Source organism: Oryctolagus cuniculus, chromosome 12 (assembly GCF_964237555.1).
Source record: "Oryctolagus cuniculus chromosome 12, mOryCun1.1, whole genome shotgun sequence".
NCBI lineage: Eukaryota > Metazoa > Chordata > Mammalia > Lagomorpha > Leporidae > Oryctolagus > Oryctolagus cuniculus.
In genome coordinates this window covers 40,903,189-40,913,028 of record NC_091443.1, presented here as the reverse complement: position 1 = coordinate 40,913,028, position 9,840 = coordinate 40,903,189, and the positions used below count along the sequence as shown (strand labels likewise).

Below are 9,840 nucleotides of genomic sequence, written 5' to 3'. Positions count from 1 at the left end.
CAAACGTGTGCACTAGTGCATGTTTACAACTTTGAAAAAATCTTCATCTTTAAAAGAAACAAGTTTAATGCATATAAAAGACACGTAAAACTGAGCAAGGGACCCAAACAAACTGAAGGGCGTTTGGATTAACCCAATTTTCTGAACCAATCTGTATTGACTTACTTTAGTTAAGAACATAAAGGCTTGTATACACAGAATTTACTCTCATTTTTATAAGACCACTTTAGCTGGAAAGCAAAAACATGAATACAACATAGGTCTGACATCATTTACAACATTGTAATGCACTTTACATAATTTGAATTGACTCAAACAGCTGTTATTTTAACAAGTTCAGAGTCTCATCCTTTGAGAGTTCCAGGGATCCTGGAAGCCTCAAAGTTGGAAGACTCGGTTTGTGCCGATCCTTGTGCCGATCTGAGGCCAGGATCCAGGAACTTCTTCCAGGTCTCCCACCCGGGTGCAGGGGCCCAAGGACTTGGGCCATCTTCCACTGCTTTCCTAGGCTATAGCAGAGAGCTGGATCGGAAGTAGAGCAGCCGGGTCTCGAACCTGCGCCCATATGGGATGCCGGCGCTTCAGGCCAGGGCGTTAACCTGCTGCTGCCACAGCACTGGCCCCAAGGGACCAAGGTTTTGGTAACACAGTAGAGGGCTAATCAAAATGTATGAGTGAGGGAATTAGAAAAGCAATATTTAGGGGTTGGCAATGTGGCACAACAGGTTTAAGTGGCTGCCTGAGATGCCCACATCCCACCTGAGTGCTGGTTAAAGTCCGGCTGCTCCACTGCCCATCAAACGTCGGCTAACGCACATGGGAGGCATCGGCAAACGATGTAGTGTTTGGGCTCCTGCTCCCACAAAGGAGATCCAGATGGAGTTTCAGGAGCCTGGCTTCGACATGGCACATCCTACCGTTGGTAGCCACTGGGCAGTGAACAGCAGATGGCAGATCTGTGTGTGTGTGTCACTCTGATGCTCTGCCTTTCAAATAAATGAAAAATTTAAAAACAAAAGGGTGAGCCCAGACTGTGAAGTGGGGGGAGGGGTTTGGCAGGTGGGTGGCCCCTGTGGTGCAGTGGGTTACCGCAGCATCCCAAATCCGAATGCCAGTTCGAGTCCCTGCTGCAATGCTTACCATGCAGCTTGCTGCTAGGGCACATGGTGTTATATTCGGAACAGCAAGTACAGAACATGGCAAACTTTTGGCTGAATTATGGAAGGCAAGGGCCTTGTCCTAAGGGAGACAAGACACCTTCACCCCGCCTCTCCAAAACATACGCAGACCAGACAAGAGAGACACAGGAGCACACAGTGAGCGCTGCTAGCTGGGATCTGCTTTCTCCCACGGCTTCTCAGAGAAGCCGTGGGTGCCCGGCACTGGCGCGGCACCCTGCTCCCGCCCGGCCTCGCGGGTCTCTCGGTCCGACCCTCGTTTCCGCGGACAGACCGCGCTCCGCCGGCCAGAGGGCAGCCGAGGGAGAGGCCACCCGGGGCAGCGTCGGGAGGGCCGCCGCGCGGGGCTGCGGCTCCTTCCCCGGGGGCGAAGTCGGACGGAGCCGGCGAGGAAATCCAGCCGCTTCTACTTTCGAGCCTCGGGCTCCGAGAGGGGAGGAGAGGGGAGGAGGGGGACGAGAGGGACGAGAGGGACGAGAGGGGACGCGCTCGGCGGGCTCCAGCCCGCCCCGCGCCCCTCCGGCTGGGGAGAGCGGGGCGGGGCCGCGGAGAGAAGGCGGGGCGTATGCAGATGAGAGGCGCGCGCAGAGGCTGCCGGTCGTGCGGGGTCCGGGCCCCCGAGCCCCGCGTGGGCAGCACGGCGGGGGCGTTCGTGGGGTTCCCGAGGGGCAGGGGGGCGGGCGGGGCCGGGAGGGGCCGAGGGCCGCGTGCGGAAAGTGACCGTGCGCTGAGAGTGGGGCGGGCGCGAGGGTGTGGGCTGGGCCGGGCCGAGCGACTCATACTTACCTGGCAGGGGAGATACCATGATCACGAAGGTGGTTTTCCCAGGGCGAGGCTTATCCATTGCACTCCGGATGTGCTGACCCCTGCGATTTCCCCAAATGTGGGAAACTCGACTGCATAATTTGTGGTAGTGGGGGACTGCGTTCGCGCTCTCCCCTGGTTTTCTGCGGTTGCTAAAAATAGTGTTTCGCTGGGAAATGACTGGGTTGACGCCGAAGCACAGGCTGCTTCTGCAGGATGCGCGGAGGGTCAAGACGAGTGCTGCGGTTGTAGGTATTAACTGAGTTGTGGCGCGACGCGGCGCAACCAGCACTCTCGTGGGAACAACTTCGTTCATGACTGCATTTTTAGGCGCAGCCTAGGGATTGTGTGAGGTCGACCTCACGACACAGCTTCCCTCCAGCGATGCTTAATTAAAATCTTTTTTGTGCGCAGGCCTGCTTCCCCGGAGCTCACCACCACCGGGAAAAATGCTTACAGAAGCGAGTAAAATTTTCCGCTACTGATTTTTTGAAATAAATATAAGGGAGGATGTGTGTATTTTAAGTTTCTTATTTTAAGTGCAGAGTGAAGCGAGGAGGGGCGAGGGGGGCTAGAGGTCTTCCATCCACCGGTCCACTCCCCAAATGGCCGCAGGGCCGGAGCTAGGCTGATCCGGAGCCAGGAGCTTCTTCCGGGTCTCCCACCGTGCGCTGCGGGGGCCCGAGGACTTGGGCCATCTTCTACTACTTTCCCAGGCTCGGAAGTGGAGCAGCCGGGACTCGAGCTGGCGCCCATATGGGATGCCGGCGCTGCAGGCAGAGCTTAAACCCACTACACCATAGTGCCGACCCCGGGAGGTGGTTTTTCAGAAGGGTACTCATTCTGGGAGCCATGTGAATCCGAGACACAGTTGACCACTAAACAGACTTATAACGAGGATGACAGGGAAGTACATAAACGTTCCCGACTGAATTCGCAAAGCTCTGCTCTCCGGTTCTGCTTGCTCTTCTGTCCCTCTAGCGGCTGCATCCAAATTCCTTCTTGTTTCCACTTCATGTCCAGCGTTTGTGGCAAAATTCCATACTTGGGGCCAAGGGTGTGGGAACTCTCCTGTTTTCTTATCGTGTACCGGAAAAGTTAAGAGAACTCAGTCCAACCAGAGGGGCCCATCATCATGCAAAACACAGAGGATTAGTTGCTAGCCTCTGAACTCCAGAGCACGATGTGCCGCCGCCTGGTTTCACAGGGATTCAAGGCTTCCCGGGACATAACTGCAATACTGCCAAACTGGAGTGAACTGCTGAGGGAGGGCTTGCTGTGTCAGCTGCAGGAAAAGTGTTACAAAGCGCACAGTGTGGGCATCACCTTGATTTTGCAGATGAACTTGTCTACCTACCGCACAGAACGAGAAAACCGAAATGAGGAAATCCAAAATCAGGGTCGACGGTTTGGGGGAGGGTAGTGTTGGATAGTGGGATCCAGCTTTTGCAGAGAGGAGACAGTCTGCACGGTGATGGCTGGGCAGATCCTCTGGTTGGGTCCCCAGCTCTTAAAGAGTAAGTTTTTGAAGTCACTCAGCTATCGTCATTTCCTCCACCGTGGGGATTCCAAAATTGGAAAAATCTTTCTGCTTGTTGTATCAGTATCATAAAAATTAAATGAGCCACTAGTGGAAGTCTACCTCGAAAGCTGCGATCAGGGGGGCCCGGTGTTGTGGCGTTGAGGGGAGAGCCTGCGTCCCATATGGGCGACAGTTCAAGTCCCGGCAGCTCCCCTTCCCATGCGGCCCCCTGCCGGCGCACCTGGGAAAGGCAGTGGAGGATGGCCCAAGTACTTGGGCTCCTGCAGCCCACGTGGGAGACCGGGAAGAAGCTCCTGGCTTCGGCCTGGCTTGGCCCACCGCCATTGTGGACATGTGCAGCGAACCAGTGGATAGAAGACCTCTCTCCGTCACTAAAATAGATAAAATTGCTATTAGGCTGCAGACCAAATAGCATATTTCTCAGTTAATGGGTGCCGTGGGCCCCGACAAGTACCTGGGTCCTTCAAAGGCTTAAACTTCTCCCCCGATTTATTTTGTTATCACGGCAACAAAAAGGAAAGGGGAAGAAAAAAAAAAAAAAGTTGGATTTATGCCTCTCATGTGAAACCAGTGTGTGTGTGTGTGTGTGTGGGGGGGGGGGTCTGTGGGCTGAGAGGGAGAGGCCCGTTAGACCAGACACCTGCAACTGCCAGGGTTGTGCCAGGCCAGAGCCAGGATCCAGGGACTCCATCCAGGCCTCCCGCGTGTCCTATGACCACTTGTGCCGTCTCAGGGCGCAGTTCAGCTGACAGAAGCCCAGGCAACAGGTGTAACCCGCTGTGCCACACCAGCACACCCCCGGCGCCCCTTAGAGCGATCCAGAGCTGTCCTGCCCTCTACCTTGTTACGCGGGTGACTCCGTGTAGCAGTCCCACTGTGCGCGTCCAGTGCACTGGACAGTTCACACAGCGCGGGAGGCGTGGCCTTTCAAACGCGGAGACAGCCGGGTAAAGCGCCTGTGCAGGTTCCGTGCTACTGCGCCTGCGACGTGAGTGAGGCTTCTCCGGAACCGCTGTTTGCAAAGGAGATGTCCCTGAACGCGGAATTCCACGCGCCACACCCACCCCACGCCGTGACACTTTGAACGCAGACACGGCCGCCGAACAGTACACGCACAGCCCAGGTCCACAGAGGTACTGAAACACCCCGGCGAAGCCAAGAAAAGAACCTGTTTTTGGAACAACAATTGCCAGGGGAGAGCGCGAACGCAGTCCCCCACTACCACAAATTATGCAGTCGAGTTTCCCACATTTGGGGAAATCGCAGGGGTCAGCACATCCGGAGTGCAATGGATAAGCCTCGCCCTGGGAAAACCACCTTCGTGATCATGGTATCTCCCCTGCCAGGTAAGTATGAGTTGCCGCCCCCCCACCCGCCAGACACCCTCGCGCCCGCCCCACTCTCAGCGCACGGTCACTTTCCGCACGCGGCCCTCGGCCCCTCCCGGCCCCGCCCGTCCTCCTGCCCCTCGGGAACCCCACGAACGCCCCCGCCGTGCTGCCCACGCGGGGCTCGGAGGCCCGGACCCCGCACGACCGGCAGCCTCTGCGCGCGCCTCTCATCTGCATGCGCCACGCCCCGTGTGGTGACGTCCCCGCCCACCCGCCTGGCCACCTGCTAAGGCGCTAGCGGGGAGCCCTTGGGCCCGGCATCTGGGGCCTGAAGCGCAGACCCGCGAAGACGGGGACCCCGCCGCCGGGCGGGCACGGGGACGCAGGGGGCAGAAAGGAAACCTGCGCCCGCGCTCTGTGCTCGCCGGTGCCGGCTCGGCTCCCAGGACCCGAACCCTCCGAGAAAGCCTGGTCCCGGGGGACGTTCAGGCCGGGCCGCGTCCGCGAGAGCCGGGGACGGGGACACCGCGGCGCAGGACCGGGGGCCTCCTCGGCCGCTACGAACGCCCGAAGGCGCGCGGACCCCGAGTTGGAAAGGGGAGAGGGAGAGCCCCGGACACCGCAGCCCGCGCCGCGCCGGGGTGAGCCCCGCGCCCTTTCGGCCGGTTCCGAGCTCGGGGGCGCCGACGTCCCCCGTGCCCAGCGCTGGGGCGTCTGGGGGCGAAAAGGCCTCTTGGGGTCACTTCCTAGTGGGGCGGGGCGCGGGAGAGGGGGCTGGGGAGTCCCCGAAAAGGCCGGCCGAGGTGCTACATCGGGGGGCCGCCGTGAGAAAATCGTGTGGGGAGAGACCTGCAGCGGCCAGGGGCTTGGTCCTGCGTGGGGCATCCCGCCCCCGGCTCAGAGCAAAGCCTGCTGCAGCGGAGGCCCAGGTGAGACAGCCCCACCCTGCCCCGGCCTCGACATCCAGGACAGGTGCACGAAACTCAAGTCCGCGAGGCGGTGGGGTTGGGGGACGATCCCCAGGGTCTTGTAGACCATCGCACGGCCCTAAACCCGAGTCAGCCGGGTTTTGACGACAGCACGCCAGCACGCACCGCCACCCCCGTCATCACCTGGCTGCAAGGGTGAAAGCAGGGAGGCCAGTCAGGGGGCTTGCAGCTTCCGGGCAGCATGATGCGGGTTGAAGCTAGGCTGAGGACGGAAATAGGCAGAGGAGCCGGGCTGAGAAAAGCAGGGTCCTCGCCTCGTCTCGCCTTCTCCTGGCGCCTGTAAACGGTCGGGTTCCTCTACGGGGAGAGCAGGAGCCGGGCGGGAGGCCAGGGCGGAGGGTGGGGGACTGCGGCGGGAGCGCGCACGCGGGGCTTCAGGCCCATGGTGTTCAGAGTAATCGCCGCGGACGCGGACGCGGCGGTGTGTAGGGGCCCAGCTCGGCCGTCCCGGCGTGGGCGCGCGGGGCGGGAGGTGGGTGGGACACGCTCTCCTCGGCCAGCGCCTCGACAACTCACGCGCTGGCTCGGACAGGCTCAAGGACGCTCAAGGAGCTTCTCGGGGATTCCTGCCTCTCTGTGAGAGACCTGAGCCTGCATCAAGGCGCCGCTGTTTTAGACCAGGCCTCCATCTCGTAACTTGGGCCTGACCGGGCCCGGAACCCTAAGCCAAAAGCGCCTAAAAGAACAATAAGCTTGCCGGCGCCGCGGCTCACTAGGCTAATCCTCCACCTTGCGGCGCCGGGACACCGGGTTCTAGTCCCGGTCGGGGCACCGGATTCTGTCCCGGTTGCCCCTCTTCCAGGCCAGCTCTCTGCTGTGGCCGGGGAAGTGCAGTGGAGGATGGCCCAAGTGCTTGGGCCCTGCACCCCATGGGAGACCAGGAGAAGTACCTGGCGGCCATTGGAGGGTGAACCAACGGCAAAGGAAGACGTTTCTCTCTCTCACTGTCCACTCTGCCTGTTCAAACAAACAAACAAACAAAAACCCCAACAACATAATAAGCTCCCCTTGCGATAAAGTCCGCTAGCAACGGCCAATGAGCAGGTAGTAGGGCAATACCCAAAGTTAGTTCCAGGTGTCTTATCAGGCAGTGAAGGTGACTGATAACATCCTGAAACCCTGCAGTGTGGCTCCTACACCCTAGCGGCTCGGACCCTATACTTTAACCAATCATAGAAGGGCAAATATAAATTTAAAGCATAAGCCTATCAGGGGCCGGCATCCCATATGGGCGCCGGTTCCAGTCCCGGCTGCTCCTCTTCTGGTCCAGCTCTCCGCTATGGCCTGGGAAAGCGGCAGAAGATGGCTCAGGTCCTTGGGCCCCTGCACCCGCGTGGGAGACCCAGAAAGAGCTCCTGGCTCCCGGCTTCGGATCAGCGCAGCTCTGGCCATTGCGGCTGTGGTGAAATGAGAAGGCCATGCCAAGATGGCCGCTGGCAAGCAAGCTCAGTTACTCAGGAATGGCTTCGAAACCCCCCTGGCAACAGGCTGTGATTGGCTAGGGCATAGGCCACCCCTTGACCGGACTGGCTGCCTTGGCTATTTAAGCCGCTGTACCAACTGAAAGAAAGGAGTCTGTGGGCTGCTCCCCTCGGGCCCACTGTCACCCGAGTCCCGGGGTCTGTGTGGTGACTCCGCGCCTCTTGCCCTCACCACACTCCTCCTCTCCTCCAGCAACATCTGGCGCCCCAACGTGACTGAGAGAGAGAGTCGAGTCGGCGAGGTAAGTGGGCCCCTCGGTGTTTGTCGCTTCTCTCGCTTCTCGGCTCCTCCTTTTACTTTCGGTTCGCCCGGCGAATTCACATAAGGGACTGATCATCCCAGAATTCGGAACCAAGTCACCTTCCCTCACTCGAGAGAGGTGACGCTCCGGAGACACCGTGTGGGCATACGGCCTTGCCTAACGAATCAAGGAAGTCCCCCGCTACGCACAGGGCATACGTACGATCTGATACACCGCTGTCAGTCTAACGTAGGGAACCCCCTGCAGGAAGCCATCAGCCGCTGAGGTGCTAGGAATTTGCTTTGTTAGGGCAGCAGTGCTGTGCGTGTCTTTCCTTTGGCTAGAGTTGGCGTGGCGCGCCGCTCTTAAGCGCTCAAACATGGGAAACATACCCCCCTCTCAGAAGCGCACACAGATTACCAGACATAGTGAACCTGTGAGTGATGAGAGCCTGTCACTCCAGGCCTCTGCTTCACAGGCAACAGTTGATGACTTAGGGAGAGAGAGCTCCCACAGTGAAAATGACAATGTAGCAAACAATGTAGCAATGCCTGGTCAGCCGACCTGGAGGCAGTAACCCACGCGAGGTCATCCCATCCACACCCAGTGAGGATCCCCACATTGGTGGCAGTCCCCGGGCACCGCAGGCTCTCAGGGCAGCCGCTAGACCCCGTCCCACCCGCACGTTTCCCGTTAATGTAGGAGCGGAGGCAGAATTCAGGCCCTGGACTCCAATGCCCGTAAATGACCCTGCTATGCTAAAAAAGGCTTCTCAAGAGTCAGGCCCTGGCTCTCCCTACTTTGAACAGGTGCTCACACAACGGGCAGCGAACCTTCAAACTCATTTTGACTGGGTTACACTGCTCAAAGCAATGTTTACAGTGGAGAGCCTCCGATGAGGAGGAGGCTGAAACCGTGGCGAGGACTAATGCTGCCTATGGAATTGCAGTCACCTTTGCTATGCTTACAGGCCGCGGCACCTACGTAGATCCTCATGAACAGGCCCGCATTGGGGTAGCTGTCTATTTTGATCAGGTCAGAGGCACTTAGAGCCTTAAAAAATATAAATCCTCCTAATTATAGCCAGCTCTTTAGAAACCTAGTTCAAGGCCCAGGCGAATGGTTCCCCGATCTCCTTGCCAGAGTCTCGGAGGCAGTAGAGAAAAGATGACCGCTTGGCCCCGATCAAGACAATCTGGTCGAACAATTAGCTTGGGAAGGTGCTACCAAAGAGGCAAAAGCTGCAATCGCCCCAGTCCGTAATGAAGACTTTTCTAAATAGGTGGTAGCCACACAGGAGGGAAACCCTGCCGATACACCCACACAGGCCCTAACTGCAGCCATTGACAAACTGAACACAAGGAAGTCCAATGACCCTCCAGTTTGCTGGGGATGTCAGGAAATAGGGCACCTACGGCGAAACTGCCCAAACGCTGACAGACGAGGCCAGCCCAAAACGCTGTGTCCCAGATGTAAAAAAGGTTTTCATTGGGCCAAAGATTACAAGACCGAGCCTTTAACCTCCCAGCGGGGCGGCCCTCAGCCCAGCAAGTAAGAGGGAGTCCCACCACCATTAACTGGCCGATGCCTATCTTCAATCTGAGGCCAAAATTGACCCTATACTTAGATGACATTGCCTTTGTGGGTTTAATTGATACGGGGGCAGATGCCACTGTCTTGAAAGCTAGGGACGCAAGAAAAATGCAACATTGGTGTTGGAGGATTAAAATTGGCTGATCAGGTCATCACGCCTGTAACGTGGCGAGAGGACAGTGGAGATATGGGAACTATCTTTCCGCTGATTGCTGAGGTTTCCATGGCCTTATGGGGGAGAGATGTGCTCTCACAAATGCAAGCGGTCCTTACTACGGATCACAAGTCTCCACGAGCCAGCAGCTTTAATGGAGCGCCTACAAGTAAGATTCACCCCCGATTCTAGGGGCCACTGCTCACCTCATACAAAAGCCAATTTGCCAATCCCCATCGAATGGGAAAAAACAGGACACATCTGGGTAGAGCAGTGGCCAATAGTACAACCCAAACTTGGCGTCCTTAGAGAACTGGTACAGGAACAATCGGAAAAGGGACACATAGAGCCCTCCACTAGCCCTCACAACACGCCCATTGCTTGTGATACCAAAGAAACAGGGAACATATAGGCTACTAAGTGAGACAGTAAGAAATTTACAATTCCTGGATTTGTCTATTGCCACAGAAAAGGTACAACATTTTCCTCCCTTTCAATTCTTGGGTTATCAGATCTCCTCCCATA

General features: G+C 57.7%; 1 long non-coding RNA gene and 2 other non-coding genes across 3 annotated transcripts; 1 reads left to right on the top strand and 2 right to left on the bottom strand.

Annotated features, from left to right (window-relative positions):
* The first annotated feature begins 1,956 nt into the window (after nt 1-1,956).
* Nucleotides 1,957-2,120, top strand: LOC127483947 (U1 spliceosomal RNA). The gene has a single exon (XR_007910738.1). It is a non-coding gene; the product is annotated as a U1 spliceosomal RNA (small nuclear RNA).
* Nucleotides 2,121-2,508: 388 nt separating this feature from the next.
* LOC138844633 (uncharacterized) lies at nt 2,509-4,880 on the bottom strand. The gene is made up of 2 exons (XR_011380765.1): nt 4,366-4,880; nt 2,509-3,896 (listed from the first exon to the last, which is right to left on the bottom strand). It is a non-coding gene; the product is annotated as an uncharacterized lncRNA (long non-coding RNA).
* Nucleotides 4,716-4,879, bottom strand: LOC127483936 (U1 spliceosomal RNA). Its single transcript, XR_007910727.1, has one exon. It is a non-coding gene; the product is annotated as a U1 spliceosomal RNA (small nuclear RNA).
* Nucleotides 4,881-9,840: the final 4,960 nt, after the last annotated feature.